This window comes from Phaethon aethereus (genome assembly GCF_964289735.1).
Source record: "Phaethon aethereus genome assembly, chromosome: 1".
Classification (NCBI taxonomy): Eukaryota; Metazoa; Chordata; class Aves; order Phaethontiformes; family Phaethontidae; genus Phaethon; species Phaethon aethereus.
Window position 1 is genome coordinate 211,695,744 of NC_138575.1, and position 19,088 is coordinate 211,714,831.

Sequence of the window (19,088 nt, forward strand, 5' to 3'; positions counted from 1 at the left end):
AGTTGTGATCAAGAAGCAAATATGTTATATTATTTTGGATATCTGCAGTGCTAAGTTATTGGTGATGTCAGCAAGCATCAGGTATATAGGACCAATAGGTCTGTATAGGAAATAATTTTACAATTCAACTTCGAATACCACAGAAATACTTGAAGCAATATGATGTTTCAGATCTGTTGGTGGCTCCATTATATCCTCCTTTCTGTTTTAATCTCCAACAAATATAATCATCAGTGAGCCATTACGCATGCACGTGTTGTTTCAATGTAGCTAACTCCACAGTTGGATGAAATAAAGTGAAAAAGGAAAAAAGTGTAAACTGTGCCAGACAGGCAGGTTATTATGCCATTCTAACCTATCACTGGAGTACAACAGCCTCGACAGGTATCAAGGGGAAGGATGTACAAAATGACATCTCTAGGAATTAGAAGGATGTGTTGGTTTAAATCGCTACACAATAGTCTGTAGTATAGGTATTTTCTGCATGGATGGCCTACCCATACTGCAGTTATTTTCCCATTAGATTGACTATGAAGAGTGAATTGCCTTCATCACCCTCTGTAGAAAGGTGTATTTAATTATACAAAGGAAAAATGTACAAATGCAAGAGAAAGTATCCAAATTCATGGGAGGAGCCTTTACATCCTTTTCTGCTGATGATGTTTAAAGAAATTTTAACGATATGGTTGAGACTTACTGTCTCTTTTTAAACAGTGTCCTTTTCATCAGTTTGAAATTTCTTGACATTGTATCTAAGGATACTTTAATAAAATAGTGAGATAGTAAACTATATACCTGAAAAATGAGATTCTTACCATGGTAAGTAGTGCCTCCCTTTCTTTTTAGGAAAAATGTGAAATCATTCCCTAGGAACTTCCCAGGAGACAGAAAATAGAGGTACTAACTCTAGATTCTTGGCATTTAGGTAGCATAAAATACATTTCTGGTTTGGGTACACTTTTTTGCTTCAAGTCCTTCACAGCATGAACAGATGTGCAAAAGACCCAAGTAGCTTTTAAAATAATGTGTGGAACATAATTATTTTTTGAAAAGAGCAATTAGATGATCAGTTCTGCAAATTATGAGCTTTCTAGTTCTCATCTAAGAAAGCAGTTCTCCATTTAATTTTAAGTACAAAAATAATGCTGTGGATAAGGGCGTTATTAGAAGACCACGCTCATCAGAATTTGCACAACTTTTAGATGGTTCCTTGTCATACATTTAGCAGCCTGTCTCACACTCTCTTTATACTTCAAAGGCCACACAAGTTTTCATAGCTACAGTTCACTGACATGGTACTGGATGTAAGGCAATTCCATGCTATTTGTCTTAGAATTAGGACACAAAACCAACAGTACTGTGTTGATTTTTGTGCCCTCCCAAGCCACAGTCACTCCCTGATTTAGGTTGAGGTGGGTCTATTTGAGTATGTTGTTGGACCTGCACAGAGACATTTTCTGCTGGCTTTATATGCACTACACTGAATATAATTCAGTAATATCATGTTGTTGTGAAAAAGGTAAACATAATTTTTGCAGGCAAAACCACATAAAGTAATTTTTCTGTCTTACTCAGGATTGCTAAGGCATTAGAAAAATATCTCCAGTTTAGGGCTTTGCACTTCAAGAAAGAAGTAAACCCTAATTAGAGCCTATCTAGAGCAAAGTAGGTATCTACTAGTTTTATGATTTGTGAGGAAAGATTGAACAAACTAGGGACAGGATTGAGGGTGGCATGATAAACAGCCTTCAAATAAGTGAAGCAGGAAGGGTATAAACCATTCCCATGACTGTGGTGAACACAAACAAGCTTCAGTCAGAACAAGGAAGTTTCAGCTTAGACACTGAGAAAAAACATTTTAATGGCAAGAAGAAGGAAATGCTGGAACATCTTGCTTTGAGTCTTCCATCGGAGGTTGTAAGAAAAAGTTAAATAAACATTTGTCAGTATTGGGCTAGATACAGCTGATCCCTGTTTTGAGCACAGGAAGGACAAGATGACAAGCTCTCTTCTATCTATATGATAAATGGGATAAAAGACTATTTTACTACAGGAGCTCCTTACTACTAAAGGAGCTGGGACATCTTTATCAGAATGTATTTTCATCATGGCAACAAGAATTTCTCTTATGTTTTTTCATCACCATATCTGACATTAGAAGATAGAGAAGTCAGGAGAAAAAGCAAGCAAGAAAGCAAAGGAAGGGGAGGGAGGGAGGGAGGGAAGGAAGGGGAAGAAGGGGAGGAAGGGGAGGAAGGAACCTTTTTCATTTTTTTAATGCCTTTTGGAGAAAAGTTCTGGAGTTTATTCCAGGGTGTGCGTTAAGATTAATGCCTCCCAGCACCAGTTAATACCTAAAATGTAATTGCTCAGTTAAAATCGAGTGGGCAATCAGCTCTTTCAATCACATTTGGAAATTTACTCTAAAGTACATTTGTCAAGAGAATTGTGTATGTAGTTTAGAACTTCTTGAAAATTTCTGTTGCAATGAATAAGGACAGTTAACAATGAACTTGTCAAAAACATAATATACCACTTTTCAGCATAGATGAAAAAATGGTTCAATATTTATAAAGGTCTCAAGTGATTTGTCACTTTTATGGCTGTTTATAGGGTCTGGTATTTACTGCAAAGTAAGGTCCATTGTTTTTTCTGTGGCTGACTGTGGAATGAAGTTTAATATTATATTACTGCAATGAATAATATACAAAAGTAGAGAAAAACTTTTCTACTTCATAAAAAATACATAATCAAAATTTTGAGAAATCAAAGGTCTTAGATGTCTTCTAAGTGCTTGGAGAAAGTAAATGTTTCCTAATGTACCCACGACATTGCATTTGGAGTGGCTAAAATTACATTTATAAGATAACCAGAGAGGTAACTTTTTGCTATGTGTAACAAAACAGAAACCACAGAATGCTCATCTAGTTGGAATTATTATCATTGTTTCCATAATTTACTCAATGGATTCTGTTCCTAGATTTCAGTTTCATCAGGTAGAAGATTATAGTCATTTATAAGAAACACATTCGCTCACTAGAATGGAAAGACCGCTTAATTACAAGCAGTAGCTACTAAAAGCCAAATATCTAGCCAGGGACTCAAAAAGGTTCACATCTGCACTGTTTTAAACATTGATAGTTGGGTGCTTAGAATAGAAACTAAGTTCTGATATTAACTTTGGGTGTAACAGAACTAGACCAATATTTCATGAAGCATTCTTGCATGTTGGTTTTGTTATCCCAATTAACAGGAAAAAGGGAACTTTTACACCCTCTTGCAATCTTGGCATGTCTTGATATTGTAGGAATTTAATCACAGAACAAACTTTTTGGTAAGGTCAGGACTTCTAAGGGCTAAACATCTGCCTTCTGAAAATACAACCGGGTTCTACTATCTCTACCAAACCCAGAAGCAATTGCAATCACCAACAATTTTTTAAAGGTTTTGCTTCTTTCTTTGGTTTCAAACTGGCTAAAATGATTAACTATATATCATGGCATTCAATTATTTTTTGGATGGTGTTTTGGTTGTTACACATTTGTTTATCAAGTTATTATACATTGCACACAAACATCACCCTCAGCTATATTTCCCCCAGGCTACAGAGTCATGTTGTTCCTTGCGTACTCTTCTTCTGTATCCATTACTCTTGTCTTCTTTCACATACAAAGGCCTAGCTTCAAGACAGGAAAATTGTTTCTACGCAGCCTATTGTACATACTGTTGCATTTTTCTCTGCCCCTTCCTCTCCTACTGTTGAACTTGGGTCATTGTGTAACAACAAATGTAAGTATTAGGGACAGGCAAGGCAGGAAGTTAATAAATATTACTATAACATATTGGCAGGGTTTTTTTGAACACCAAGGGACAATGACTCAGTACAGTTATTTTATTCTTCTATTTCCATATCCTAACCTTAAGGGAAAAATCAGAGTCACTTGCAGTTTTCTTACTTCATTATGTCTTCAGTTGGAATGTAAGTGGGAAAGCTCTTTCTTTGGGCTTAAAGCTTAAACAGCCTTTAATAATCAGTACTATGTTTATCATTAAATAGCCTTTTATACCAGCGGAGAATGACAAGAACTAGTGTTTTTCTATGATACACTTTGACAACTACCAGTAGGTATTTATCTGTACTAAAGGAAGGGGAGCAAGATCTTGACTTTAATGAAGCAAATAAGATCTCTATCATTCTAGAAAATGAAGCCAACCATTCCTCTGCAAAGTTCACAGTAATAGACATCCTCAAGAAGAAGTTAGACTGATAAGCTGTCTGTCTGTACACACTAGGCATTTCTCTAGTGCTAGCTCACTCTTCAACCCCATTTTATTCCTCTGCAAGACTCCTGTAGCCCCTGTACTTAAAATGAACTTAAAAAGGAGAGTTCTGTGAGGCTTCCAATAGCTTTCTTTTTTGGTTGATGTATAAAGTCAGAATCAGTGCTCAGTTTCTAGACAACCTTATAGTCAAAGACACAAAATATCACTTCAGGGATGCATGGTTTCATCCGTTCTGTAGGTTGCTGTAGTGGTTTTGGCTGAGGTAGAGCTAATTTTCTTCACAGTAGCTACTATGAGGCTATGTTTTGGATTTGTGCTAGAAACAGTGTTGATAACACAAGGCTATTTTCACTGTTGCTGAGCAGTGCTGACACAGAGTCAAGGCCTTTTCTGCTTCTCAGACCACCCCACCAGCGAGGAGGCTGGGAGTGCACAAGAAGCTGGGAGGGGACACAGCCAGGACAGCTGACCCCAAACTGACCAAAGGGATATTCCCTACCATGTGATGTCATGTTCAGGATATAAAGCTGGGGAAGAGGAAGGAAGGAGGTGACGTTCAGAGTGATGGCATTTGTCTTCCCAAGTAACCATTACGCGTGATGCAGCCCTGCTTCCCGGGAGATGGCTGAACCCCTGCCTGCCCATGGGGAGTGGGGAATGAATTCCATGTTTTGCTTTGCTTGTGTGCGTGGCTTTTGCTTTACCTATTAAACTGTCTTTATCTCAAACCATGAGTTTCCTCACTTTTATTGTTCTGATTGTCTCTCCGTCCGACTGGGGGGGAGTGAGTGAGTGGCTGCATGGGGCTTAGTTGCCGGCTGGGGCTAAACCATGAGTTACTTTTATATAAACACCAAGCATACAAAATACTTTTTTGCTCTACTTTTTAAAAAGTTCACAAAATACACAAGGTAAGTCTAAACTTTAAGTTCTTTCCTGTAAGTCATTAAAGGAAAAAAAAAAAGTTTTATAGTCTTGATCATAATTCCAAAGTCCTGCAAGTGATATGCTGCTTGCATACAAAATCCTTCCTCAGCTGTGACATCACTTCTCTCTAATAAAGGTAATCTGATATTAGACTTGGTATGGAAGTTGCTGGTGGCTTATAATTTTTGTTTCTGACTAACCACAATTTGTGGAAACAAAATGTTATTTTTATGGTTTTTATCTTAATATTGCCTCATATTATATCATATCATATTAGTGTAAATGATCTGCCTTTTAGGCCTCTTTAATGACTGCTGAAGTTAATGGGAGAATTGCCATAGACTTAAAGGAGACATTAATCAGATATAAGAAAATAAAGAGCTCTTATTAACAAGAATATGAAATACTGAAAGCATTTGGTCCATATAACAAAAGCAACAATAATGAAAAAAATTAAGCACTTGAATTATACTTGGATGTAAAAGAACAAAAACAAAAGTTTAAACCCCTTTCATAGTTCCTACAACTTTTAAAAGAGCAGATCTTGCCTTCAGACAAAAAGAAATAGCAGTGGGCTAATCCCAAGGCACGTTAGCCAGGATTCACTGCAGCAAGTGGCTTATTGGATCCATTGTTTGAGTCTAGACCAACATGGAAATTGAAGAGGCATATATAACAGCTTGAAGAAAGCAATCAGTCCTTCAGTCGAGAAGGCTGTCCCTCTTTAATCTCCCCTTGTCTCTAATTACTAATTAGTAATAGAAACTATGCAGCTGATAAAGTATTATCTTGAACTTTCTTGTGCAAAGTTATCTTCTGAGAAACAGGCCTAAACACAATTTCCAGGCTCCAGACCCTACTGAATCCTCATTAGAATGAGTCTCAAGGTCTGGACCAGATAAAACAAAAGCATATTCATCTAACAGTAAATTGGTATAAAATTGACTTCACGTGTCAAAGTCTCCACTCCTGGTTATATAAGAATAGCCCTGAGACTGAAACTAAGGACCAGTTTGCTCAGCCAAACCATTTAAGTGCAGATTCTCCTAAGCACCAGCCTGAGTGCAAACCTGAGCAAGGTATGAGTGGTTTTCCAGATGCAAGTTCAGGATTTTGACAAAACAGATGATTACTGTGATGGAACTGTGTAGCTAGTCCCACTCCTGGAGCTTCTTCATTGTATGTATGTCCATGTACACATGGATACTTACTATTTCTTCAGTTAATTATCTTTTGCAAAGTTTCAGTTAGTTTTTGGCATATTTTATGAAAGAATTACATAATAAGATAGAAGAGTATGCTTTCAGAGCCAGGACTTCTGCTAAACTTCCAGGTGGTGGCTTTTAGGTGGAAGCCCTGGCCACTTTATTGCTGGTTCTTGATGCTGCCAGTGACACCTACCTTTTCTGACCTATTATATTTTCCACGGGCTTCAGTTACTATGATTCTTGCAGGTCATTTCAGTCTGGGTTGTGGGAGTTCTTCTTAAGGTTTGCTCTTTAACGTGGAAAGAAAAACATGACTCTGGAGGAACTGAAGAACTGGCACCAGGTAGGCAGGCAGAACTAAGGGTAGATTTTTGTTTCTCGTTCCAGAATGGCTCAGCAAATATGGCTCAAATGCATGTTCCTGGGGGAAGGCTGATGTTTCTTACTTCCTCAGTACTAATTTTTGTTTCTAGTTTTGGGTTCTTCGGTTAGTAATTTTGTACAGTATTTAAGCTCTTGTAGTTCTCAATTTTTTGTTTATATAGGTAACGTTTAATCCTGTTTAAAATCACTGTGTCAACTCTTTTTTTTCTCACAATTGATCAGAAAAAATAAAACCTGCTAGCCTAATTCAGATGAAACTCTTCATGTCAGCAGGAATGAAGCCACCAGAAGTGGACACCGGCGGCAGGTGGAACAGAGAATGAAGTCTTTCGCACATTAACATTTGAATTCCCTGTGACACTACAGGCCAAGACCTAGGGTACTCTCTGATTTACCGTGACATGTTGATCTAGTATAATGTTCAACAGTGTGTTACTAACAGAAGATTTAACATAATGCTCCAAACAGGTGCCAGATGGGGTTTTGTTTTCCTTGAATATGACAGTTTAGAAGTGGTGATATGCTCCTTTGTAGTTATGTTACATGATTTCAGATATTAGTGGGATAACTGCAGACATTCATGTAATGGAAAGGGACAGGCAATATATTTTCACCAGAAGCACAGTATTTTAGAGGCTCTAGCAAAAAATATAACACAGACAATGAATCAAGGCTGGTCCTTGACCTATGGAATGTTCAGGTTAATTTTTTTTAGGGAACATCTATTCTATGAAACTGTTTAAAACATTTGGCGAGTATAATTATCCTATGATATGTATAAGGAAAATTGTCTACCATCACTGGGAGTACTTATGTAGAGCAGAAGGGGAGTATTTATTGTGGCAGTTATCCTTTTATTGTGCAGCTACCCAAAGGCTTCAGGACAACTTTCTGTTCATAAGAAGTCCAGGCCTAGACAGCCTGAAAGTTAGATGCCTGTGTTCTCACAGAAAAGTCTAGAATCCGGACTGAACAGGGTTTAAACCTTAGTCATCCACTTTCTGGATGAAAGCACTATGCTGTTACAGAGAAGGTGGGAAGAGGAACTTTTTGTTTTAAGATGAAATAATACAAACACACCACCGTGGAATAGTTTAGTGGAGAATGCTCTGTACACCCCTTTTTCAAGCTGTGCTACAATGCAAAGAATGGAGGATTCACAGGAATAGAAGCTCAGCATGTAAAAAGGAGCTTAAGATTGTGGCTTAGTGACTTGCAGACTGCTGGATTGGGACAGACTTCTGTTCTTGGCCCTACATCTGCAACTATGAGTTGGTGCTGGAAATTTACATTTGCAGGAGCTGAATTTTAGACTTATAAGCCATAGCTCTCAGGTGTCAACATAGCTGAAAAGAGGCACCTAAGCTGCACTGTTGATTAATATGTTTTCGAGATCATGATTTTGATGTGCTTGACTGCTAGGTATGAATACAACCTAGTAAGCAAAGCCTCTGTTTTTTCTGTGTGTTCAGGCTTCTTCTTCCTGTGGTTAAGTATGGGAGCACCAGTATTTGCTGTGAGTTTGCTGCCATGTGTTTCATAATAGACCGCAGGTGCAAAAAAATATTTCTAATTCTGTACTGTTAAAAACTTAGTAAAGGCTTGAGATTTGTAATCCCAAGGTGTGTCATTTTCCTCACCTGTGGCTTCCTCTGGTGCGAGTAGGGACAGTGGTGACTCTCCATTGCCACCTAGTGCACCAGCCCCAACAGAGACAGTACATCGCACCGTCTAGCAAGGTGGGAAGGCAAAGGCAAGTGGTTGGTTCTTCCAGAGCAAAAGTCTGATCGCTAATCAAATCATACATTTATGGGGTGATAAATCTTTTTCTGGGCTTCTGATATGCAATCTTTCTGAGATTGCAGGAACTTTCCTGGTACTGGCTGTTTTCAGAGACAAAATGGGAAGCAGAAAATGTGAGACAGCTTCTTCTAGAGAAATCCCTATTGCCTAGTGGTGAGGACACTTCCATGGTAGAAGAGCCCTGCTTTGAAAAAGGACTTGAGCCTACGTCTCCCATAGTCCTAAGACAGTGCCCTACTCACCGGCCCTGCTGCTCTTCTCGGGATAGCCTGCTTGTCTCTTTCTAGGTTATGTTCAAGAATTCCACCCTAGAACCAGAACACACAGATTATCACTTATATTGTAAGTGCTCTACAACAGTCTGTCTCAAAGCAGGAAAAAAATAATTAAAATCCTTCTCACGATTGAACAGGTGGGAAACTGAGATAGACAGGTGCAAGGACTCTCCCAAGACAGATTAGGAAGAACACTCTGGGTTCATGAGCCTTGCTCTTCTCTATTACATAATACCACCTCCATTAGGCACACTGGGAAAAATGACAGTACCTGTCTAGCTCACTGCTCCAAAATGACACCATAGTAGCATACAGATACTGAGGGATGGAGCCAGTAGAAGAGCTAGAGCTATTAAGTGAAGTTAGTCAAATTCAAAGCAAACGAAAGGGGATGGTTGCTGCGATAGGAACTCCTTAACAGATCTTACAGATGCAAAAATTTTACCTGTATTCAAGGGAAGGCAGGAAATGTACTTGAAAAAGACATCAGTTGAAGGTTATTAAGCAGACATAACATACTAAGTTCAGGAAATCCTCTGAGCTGGAAGGAATCACAAGCCAGGAGAATAGAGAAGTATCATATAAGGTTGCTCTGTTCTCCTTTTTTTCCTGAGTGCCTGCTTACATCTACATTTAAAGACAGAGTGTGAGGCTAGTTATACGCTTGGTCTGTACCAACACAGCTGCTTTTATGAGGGCAGTAGGTTTCAGTGACACCATTCAGAAGCATAGTTTCTTCTCAGGCTCTCTTGTTGTGCTGCTCTGAGACGTACGATGCCACATTCTCATTTGGACCCTTGCAAGACACTTCTCTACACAACCAGCCTGGTTTTGTTGACAAAATGTTTGAAGGGGCGATAACCTCGTTCTGCAACTGAGCTGCATTTTGCAGCAGGCTCAGGGATGAAGATCCTTTATACCAATGCCCACACACTGAAGTCAGGACCTTGCCTTCAGGATAGTCTAGGATGGCAAAAGGTCTCTGTTGCTGCTGAGAGAATGTCTCTCTCTAGGGTACTATTGCTTTTCATGCAGGGAATGGAGCCAAGACATTTACTCTGAGTGCTTACCACCGTAGGCACCACTGAAGACCCAGCTTCAAAACCTCCAGCTGCTGAGCACAATCACTGAATAACAACAAAAACAGCCTGTTTTTTCACTAATTCGTGAAGGAAGTTGTGTTTCCTATATGTGTCAGTACATATCGGGTTAATTTTCTTCACTTGAAGTAATCACAGCTGTTGATTTCTTCAATCAAGGAAGAATAGGAAACCTACATGAACAACTGCAAGTGTGGAAACTCATTTACTGCTGACAAAGGGGCTAATATGAAAAGCTGTAAAACACAACAGGTACAATCTAGTCAGATCCTATAAATAGCTAGGCAACCTATTATTGTTAATAACATATCTTTTCCAGTGTCCCAACACTATATTGCATTTCATAGAAAAAAGCAAAATATGTAGCATTTTGTAGAATGTGATTTTGTTTTCAAGAAAAAAAAAAATATTGGTTGAGATTAACTATAAAAGAGTGGAGTGTGGAAACAAACAAAGTAAGGGCTGTCCTGCTAAAAACTCTGGAAAAAACTTTATTGTGTCCTGGCAGACATTAATTTGTATTGTGTGAAAGACTAGCTCATCTTCTATTACCTTCACTGCTACCTTCTATTACCTTCATCTTTGCTACTGTCTTTAGCCTGAATTTGTGTCAAAGGAAGTTGTGTTGGGTTTTTTTCACTCTTACAGCAATAAAACAGCATTCAGGTCCTTAGAATAACTTATCTTCCACCTCTTTTTAGAAAGGAGGACAGGAAATTGAAGGATGAAACTAATTTGTGCAAACAAAAACCATGTTTTGTTTTGTTAAGCTGGTTAATTTGTGTGGATTTTTTTTTTTTTTAATATTCACTTGCAGCTTAGTTTAATTTAAAAAAAAAAAAAGACAAAAACCCCCAGAATATAATTCTGTTTTGAAATATAAGGCTCGAGATATTACAGAAGATATTCAAAATATCCAGCAGATACATCAAATGAATGAAATTGATACTATTGGAGAGACTATGGTACATACTCAACACCAGCTAGCCAAGTGATTTGGCTGGCTATGATAAGGTGCGTCCTGTAGCTTTACACTGTAGACCCATTTAAAGAGAACAGAGCATTTTGACCAACGCAAATGTTGGGAACTCCTCTTATGGAAATGAAGATATGCAAGTGGTAATTTCAACTGCTCTACGGGGCTCCAGATGAAGGTCTTGCAGCATGTGACAGCTACTCAACTAGAAACAAGTACATGCAAAACATGTACTAGTTATAGCTGCAAAAAGCAATCAAATCTAAGCCCATTATTGCTGCTATGTACTTTTAGGGGTTTCTATGTTCAACTCACAGACACACTGGGGGATCCTAAGACAGTATTGGAATTCTATAAAATAGGATCTGATACACTGCAGTAAATATAGTACATAGGAACATCTAATACGGGGAACACTTAGGTTGACAAGTTTCTAACATTCTCTGGAATCCCTTCATTATGGTCTTTTCCCTTCTCTTAGGTCCTATTTCGCCAAGGAAGAAAATAAATGATACTTGATGAAAAAGGCCATTATAACCTTTCAGTGAGGAAAAGTCTTACCCTTTTGTTCTGAGATTTTGGAAGGCCTCATCAGTGTACATGCACAGGGAGATGAATGTCTTCAGAAGTTGTTGTCAGTCTGTGCCATCTGCTTCCTTTGGAAACAAGGTCTTAAAGCAAAGTACACTGACATGATTCATCTTATAATAATACTCACAGGTTTGTAAACAGCATGTAAACAGATGAGTAAATAAAATGCTTTTACAGAAAGTGATTGTGTATTCACATCTAAAGTATTGGTTGGTTTGTGTTTCAAATCAATAGAGACAGAGTGTGTCATGATCATTTCCTGAATTAAGGTCCTTTCTCAGAGTCATTAAAAGCCTTGCTAAATGACTAGATAAAAATTCTGTCCTGGATGGGCCTGTGAGTCATGCTATTTATTGGTAAGATGGTTAAAGGAAGGGTGATAGGCATAGACTTATAACCACAGAATCATTTATGTTGGAATGGATCTCTGGAGATCAATTAGTTCAGCCCTCCTGTTCCAAAAGAGGTCAATTACAGCAGATTCTTCAGGGCCATGTCCAGTCAGGTTTTGACTGTCTCCAGCCATAGAAACTCAACAGCCTCTCTGAATGACCTGTTCTAGTAAGGAACAGGTATACTGGATATTTAGTTTTCACCAGGGAATAGGGGGAAGATGCTGTTGATTTTGCACCAGATGAAGGCTCTACTTGACCTACTAAATAGCAGAGAGTATCTAAGATCGTACCTGCTACTATGTAGGTAGAGAAAAGGTGTGGTCATTAACATCAAGCTGGAGTTTCTTGCTCAGAAGAACAGGTCCCAGTGCAGATTAGAGTAGGTAGGGCTTCGGTGTTTTTTTATGCTTGTGTCTTCAGAGTCCTTGTGGCAGCAGAATCTGAACAGTCTCTGACTGGACATAATGGTCTGAGCCAAACAGAGAATCTGGGCCAACAAACATTTACAGACCTGGGAGGTGGAAGGTGGAGTGTGGTGAGGGCTGCACAGAAAGAGGGAAGAGGCACCAGATCCTAAAAAAATATTTTTGGAAACTAATTCCCACTGGCTTTAGCAAGGCCAGAATTTCCCTCCTGATCTAGGTACTCAAATACTAAGTTCAGCTTACCCAGATTGCAGAATCGTTTTCCGCATGCTACTTTGATGATCTTTCAGCACTGTGAACTGCAGCTAGCCATTCAGACTAACTCCTTGTGGGAGTCCTAGCTGTGAGCCAAGTGAGTGACCTGGTAGCCTGTGGTCCAGAAACAGCAGTGGGTGACTTCTCTCTGTGTGAAGTATCGAGTCACATGTCTTTTACTGTGCAAATACACCTGCAAACTGGGACAAACCAATGTCATTTTTACTAAATCAGGATAAAATGGAAATCACTTTTGTATATATTACATGAGAATGTTGTGTTTGAAGATTATGTACTTCATTATTTTGTTTGCTCTCCATAAGCAAACCAGATACTCTTGCTTCGTATTTAACGAGGAAGATGACTGTACAGCAAGTTTTACAATCTTGGTCCTAGCCTACCAGGTGTTTCATGAGAGTTACTAAAGAGGATTACACTGTTTTGAGATTATCTAAATAAAGACATAATTAGAGGATCTCAAATTAGCTATTTCTTGATCAACTTTGAAGAAACAAATGTCCAGCACTGAAGTTAGACTCTGGATTGTGTAGTTAATGTTTCATACCTGGGACCATAGTTGTAGGTAAAATCTTTTAAACTATTTCAACCTGCTTACCAGTAAATCATTTTTTCTAGGCAAATCACTATGGTTAAACCATCTTTCTACAAGGCCTGCTTCAACATCTGATTAAGTTTTTACACTCTTTAATTCTAATGACTGCAACAGAAAGCATAAAAAAAGAAAGGAAAATCTTTCTTACCATGACAACTGATTCAGAAAATAATCTGTTGTCCATGGGCTCTAACCCGAGCTGTGAATGTAATAACAAGTACTTTAGCAGTCAGTTCAGAGGTCCCACAGGTAGGCTTTGTGTCCTTCAGTAGAACTGCTCTATATTTCCACAGCACAGCAGTCACTTTCTGCCACTATATTTTATGCCAGTAGAATACCTGGAAAATGCCAGTGTACTACCTAACTTGTGGTAGGGGGCTTTGAATTTTAAATTTTCTTTCTATCATGTCTAACATAACAAGACAAAGACATATAAAGATGGCAGTCCTCTACTAATCAAATAATTGTTGCATTATCTTCTATTTAACAGAAAGTTCTTTAAATATAGCATTTTCTGTCATGTAACTGTGCTGATGTTTTCTCTTTCAGAAAATTATTTTTATGTTTCAGTTAAGAGTTGGACCTACTGATGCAGGAGATTCGTGAGAGTTTACCTCCCAGCTGCTTTCAGTATCACTGTATACTGCAAACACAAACTATTCTCTTCCTATTATTTATCAAAAGGCCATCCCTTGTTTAACAGATGAAAAGCAACCAAAGGTACTAATACTACTGCAAACATATTTCCAGCTTCACTTTCTTTTCCTGTTTGGTCTTTTCCAAACTGGAACAATAAAGTAATGGAAAACTAGTGGCAGTAAGCAATAAAAGACCACATTAAAGGGACAGGAAATTTACCATATTTAAACACATGTGCACTGAAAAAAACCAAGCTTTTCAGAAATCTTGGATCTCAGAAGTCAGGATGAGTCAAAGTCTACCTATGTGTTGGTAAGCCAGTGTTATAAACAGAGTTCTGCCAATTTTGTCAAATGAAAATCCTTCCACCAGTGCTTAGGTTAAAATACAAGTTTTTTTCAGAAAATGGTGTCATGCTGGAGCCTTACAGCATCACTGTATCACTGACTCTTTTAGGTTGGGAGGGACCTCCTGAGATCATCTAGTCCAATCCCTCCTGCTCAAGCAGGGTCAGTGAGAGCGGGTTGCCCAGTACTGTGTCCAGTTGGGTTTTCAGAATCTCTAGAGATGGAGACTCAACAACTTCTCTGAGCAGCCTGTTCCAGTGTTTAACCACCCACACAGTGAAAAAAAGTTTTCTTTTGTTCAGATGGAATTTCACAGGTTTCAATTTGTACCCATTAACTCTTGTCTTCTCAGTGGGCACTACTGAGAAGGGTCTGGCTACCTCTTCTTCATTCCTTCCCACCAGGTGTTTATATGCATTGATAAGATCTCCCCGAGCTTTCTCTTCTCCAGGCTAAGCTGGTCACAGCTCTCTCAGCCTCTCCTCATATGGCAGGTGTTCCAGGCCTCTAATCACCTTAGTGGCCCTGTAGTGGACTTCACTCCAGTAAGTCCATATCTTTCTTGCACTGGGGAGCCCAGGACTGGTCACAGCACTCCAGGTGTGACCTTATCAGTGCTGAGGGGACGGATCACCTTCCTCGGCTTGCTGGAAATACTCTGACACAACCCAGGAGGCTGTTAGCCTTCCTTGCTGCAAGGGTGCATTGCTAGCTCATGATCAGCTTGTTGTCCACTGGGACCCCCAGGTCCTTTTCTGCCAAGCTGCTTTCCAGCTAGGTGTCCCCCAGCTATATTGGTGCCTGGGGTTGTTACTCCCCGGTACAGGACTTTGCACTTCCTTTTGCTGAACTTCATGAGGTTCCTGCCAGCCCATTTCTCCAGCCTATCCCCATCCCTCTGAATGGCAGCATGACCTTCTGATGTATTAGCCACTCCTCTCAGTTTTGTATCATCTGTGAACTTGCTGAGGGTACACTCTACTGCATCATCCAGGTTATTAATGAAGAAGTTAAACAGTATTGGTATCAGTACTGACCCCTGAGGTACACTGCTAGTGGCTTGCTCTCCTACTGGACTTTGTGCCAGTGATCACAATGCCCTTGGCCCAGTCATTCAGGCAGTTTCCAATCCACCTCACTGTCCACTTATCTAACCCCTATTTTGTCAGCTAGTCTATGAGTTTGTTATGGGAGACAGTGTCAAAAGCTTTACTAAAGTCAAACAACATCCAATTGTTTATCCTATCATCTGCCAAGGTAATCATGTCATTGTAGAAGGCTATCATGAGGGTTAAGTGTGATTTTCTAATTGTAAATCCATGCTGACTATTACCAATCAGCTCCTCGTCCTTCATGTTTTTGGAAATTTTTTCCAGGATTAGTTACTGCATCAACTATTCATTACCTTACTAATGAATGAGAAGTGGTGCCTTCTTATAGCATCCTGCAATTTTATTGACTGCCTGTCTCCAACCATTAATTAAGCCAAACTCTGCTTAGGTTATGACACAATTAATCTAAAAAATAATAGCTGAAATTGAGACACTAATTGGAAACATAGAATCATAGAATCATAGAACCTTTGGGTTGGAAGGGACTTTTAAAGGTCGTCTAGTCCAACCCTCCTGCAATGAGGACGAACATCTTCAACTAGATCAGGTTACTCAGAGCCCCATCCAACCTGACCTGGAATGTTTCCAGGGATGGGAAATACGTCACATATTCTCATAGGCTGAGGCTACCCACAGACCTGTAATCCTGTCTTGGAAATAAATTATACATGAAATTTCTGTAAGTGTTGTGGAAGGCATTGCAACTCTTCAAATAAGTTATTTTGGCCTCAGTGATACTGGCAGTGTTTGGGGGTAAAAAAGGGAATACATGTCTGCATTGCTTACAGTTTCCAGAGTACTTATCTCTCAGTTCTTTGCAGAAGATTTTTACTTACGTTTCATGAATAAAGCACAGGGGATCTGGAAGAGCATAGCATTTTACTCAGAACAGAATGCATGATAGCTTTGCTGCAGATTTGAATAGTCTAGTTAGCTCATTTAGTGTAGTTACCAGTTAGTTACGTGGTTGGTTAGTTACCTGGTTTAGTGTAGATACCAGTGAAGTTACCAGTTTTATCTGCTAGTTAGCTACACTTTATCAGTGTAGTTAGATCATTCCTGTAGGAAAACTTCATGAAAGGTCATCTCTGCTTCAGAAGGTACACAAGTATTTCTTGTATAAAGAAATTCACATCTGCTTTTTGTGAATTCTAGCTCTGTAGCTAATGGGATTAAGCAATTTACATAGGTGTAAAGTGGGGGCTGTTTCTGAACAGCTTGATGCCAAATAAGTTCTTTGGCTTGTGAACACTTTGGGAAATCTGTTATTTTAATTTCGCGCTTATGTAGAAGTAGTGGCATGCTGACTCTTTCTGCATACCCTTGTATTCAGTATGGTGGGTAACAACCACCACTCTTAGCAACTCTTGGATACAGGAAAGATGCAGTCCTTAAGCCTGAACTCAGAATTGTTAACAGCCTCAGTGAATGAGGCTAAAAATGCCCTCAGCAACAAGTGGCTGTTCAGAGCAGTGCGGTAGCAGTTACTGTGTACTTTACTACCTCAGAAGGGGTTTGCTGCGGTGCTTTTAAGAAAATGGAGGAAGTAACTTTTACCTGAAAGGCTAAAAAGGATGGTTTTCTATTTTTAAAGGACAACAGGGAAGAAAGTGCAAAGGTGTGTTAAAGTTGCATGTTGTCTTGAGTTTGCAGACCAGGTTAGTCTAAGTGAAGATGGAAATTCCAGCTAAGGTGTTGGGTGAAACATTTCCTCTATAACAACCCAAAGATTACACCCTGTGCATTCCAGTAAGTAATGCCTGATTTCAAATGAGTTTGCTGGAATGCTCAGTCTTGAATATAGATTTACAAGAATCTTAAGAACCATGAGCTGCAGTTCACAGGAGGAGGGATGCAATAGCTCCCAGCTGGCATATAGTCGCTATGCCACCTGAATGTCTTTACTTGTCATGCAGTGGAGAAACATGGTTTAATATAACATCCTTATACTTGTCAGTAGAAAAGATGAATAGAATTGTCTACTTCTCAGAACATCCTTAAAAAGCCCTAAAAACTACAATGCTGATGAACTTCACCATGGGCAGGATCTACGCAGCATGAGTACCTTGAATAGACACATTTTTTTAAAACCATGCAGATAATATTCGGTAAGTAGATTAGTTTAATGAAAAGTAGAATATAAAAATACCTAGATTGATTAGATTACACATATTCACAGGTGATAGCCAACTGATATGAGGCCATTTTCCCTATCTGAACTCAAATTAAATGATGTGTATACTGAGGTCACTGGAAGAGTTGTACTGGCTTTAGTATGAGAGGACTTCTTTGAGAATTTCAGGCAGGATTTCAGCAAATCTTAGAGACATTGAGGATGCACTTTATAGGTCCCTGTCTTTTTTACAGGGATATATTTTACCCTCTGATGCTAGCTCTGAACTTATAATTAGTTAACACAATTATATTTACAAGGCTGATCTATTAAGCTGATATTTTTCCTAGTCTTACTAGCCAGACCGTTAACCGCAGTGGTTGTACGTGGTATTTTCTGATAACAGCCATTGCCCTCATTGTGAAAATATGGCAATCTAACACCACAGATGAACAGATGTTGTTCTATAGTAGAAAAATGACAATGTTAGTGGAAGTGACATGTAATATTATTACAATATTCATGCAGGTATTTAAACATTGAAAATTAACCCAGGCCATAAAAAGTAGCTGAAAAAAACTAGTAACTTTGTGAGTAGGATTGTGTTTTTTCTTCAGACATAATTTAAGCAGCATTTATTAAACAGTGTAAGCAAATATATCTATCTATATATCTCTCTCTGTATATATAAATAATTCAAAAAGAATCCCAGCAATGAAGATCCCAGTCATTTGATGAATGTGTTTAGGCTGTTGCTATCTGTTGTATGACAAGAATTGACTGTTCCATACACAGCTGAAATGTCAGGAAAATGTTGACTGTGATTTAGTTCTCTTCCTTGTAAGTATTGAGACCAAAAGTAACTCATAAGATTCCAAAGCGACTACTGTTGTTAATCAGGACAATGGAGTTGCAGCCACAGTGATTTAGGTATACTTCTGTTATTTTGCTGTCAGGAAATCTGTTTCATGCCTATATCAAGGCGGAATTTTAAAAACTGGAACAACCACTCAGACTGATTTTTAGGAAGATGAATATTACCATAGCATTTCTTCCTTTCTGCAAAGGAAAAAAATTGTTTTGTTTTATCAGCTCAGGATGATATAGCTGTTTTCACATATATTCTTAGGAACAAGGCAAGGTACTTGACAGTCTACTTGAAGGTACCAATATGTGCTTGTAAAGGATAACTTCTAAGAATCTAAAATCTGTAGCATATCTGAAGATACTGGTACTCAGAATAGGTCTGAATTGGAGTAGGAGTAAAATTTACTCCTAGAGGCAGAGAACGAGTTATCATTGATTTAATGAAATGAACGTAGTCTTCTAATAGAATGGTTCATATCAGCTATTGAATATATATCTGCTAAGAATAGTTGAAAAATTAGTCTTTTAAAATGAGCTGTGCATAGATTGGTCTCTTAGCTCTTTGGCTGACTGTGTCAAAGAGCACCATGAATCCTTGAATTGCTTATGCTGGTCCCTCCAAGAATAGAGGTTTACTGCAGAGAGGTCATGCCTCATGCAGCCAGTGAGTCTTGCAAAGGAAACACCCGTCCAGAGGCCAGGAGGTAGCCGACAGCAGAGCACTGCTAAGGCTCACTGGAATTGCCATACTACAGCTGCCAAGAGGTCCTTTGA

At 38.9% G+C, this 19,088-nt stretch overlaps 1 protein-coding gene across 1 annotated transcript in view; it reads right to left on the minus strand.

Moving 5' to 3' along the window:
• Nucleotides 1-19,088, minus strand: part of MTNR1B (melatonin receptor 1B) — a gene marked incomplete at its 3' end in the record, with an annotated part of 30,158 nt that overhangs the window by 915 nt on the left and 10,155 nt on the right. The window lies entirely within an intron of this gene.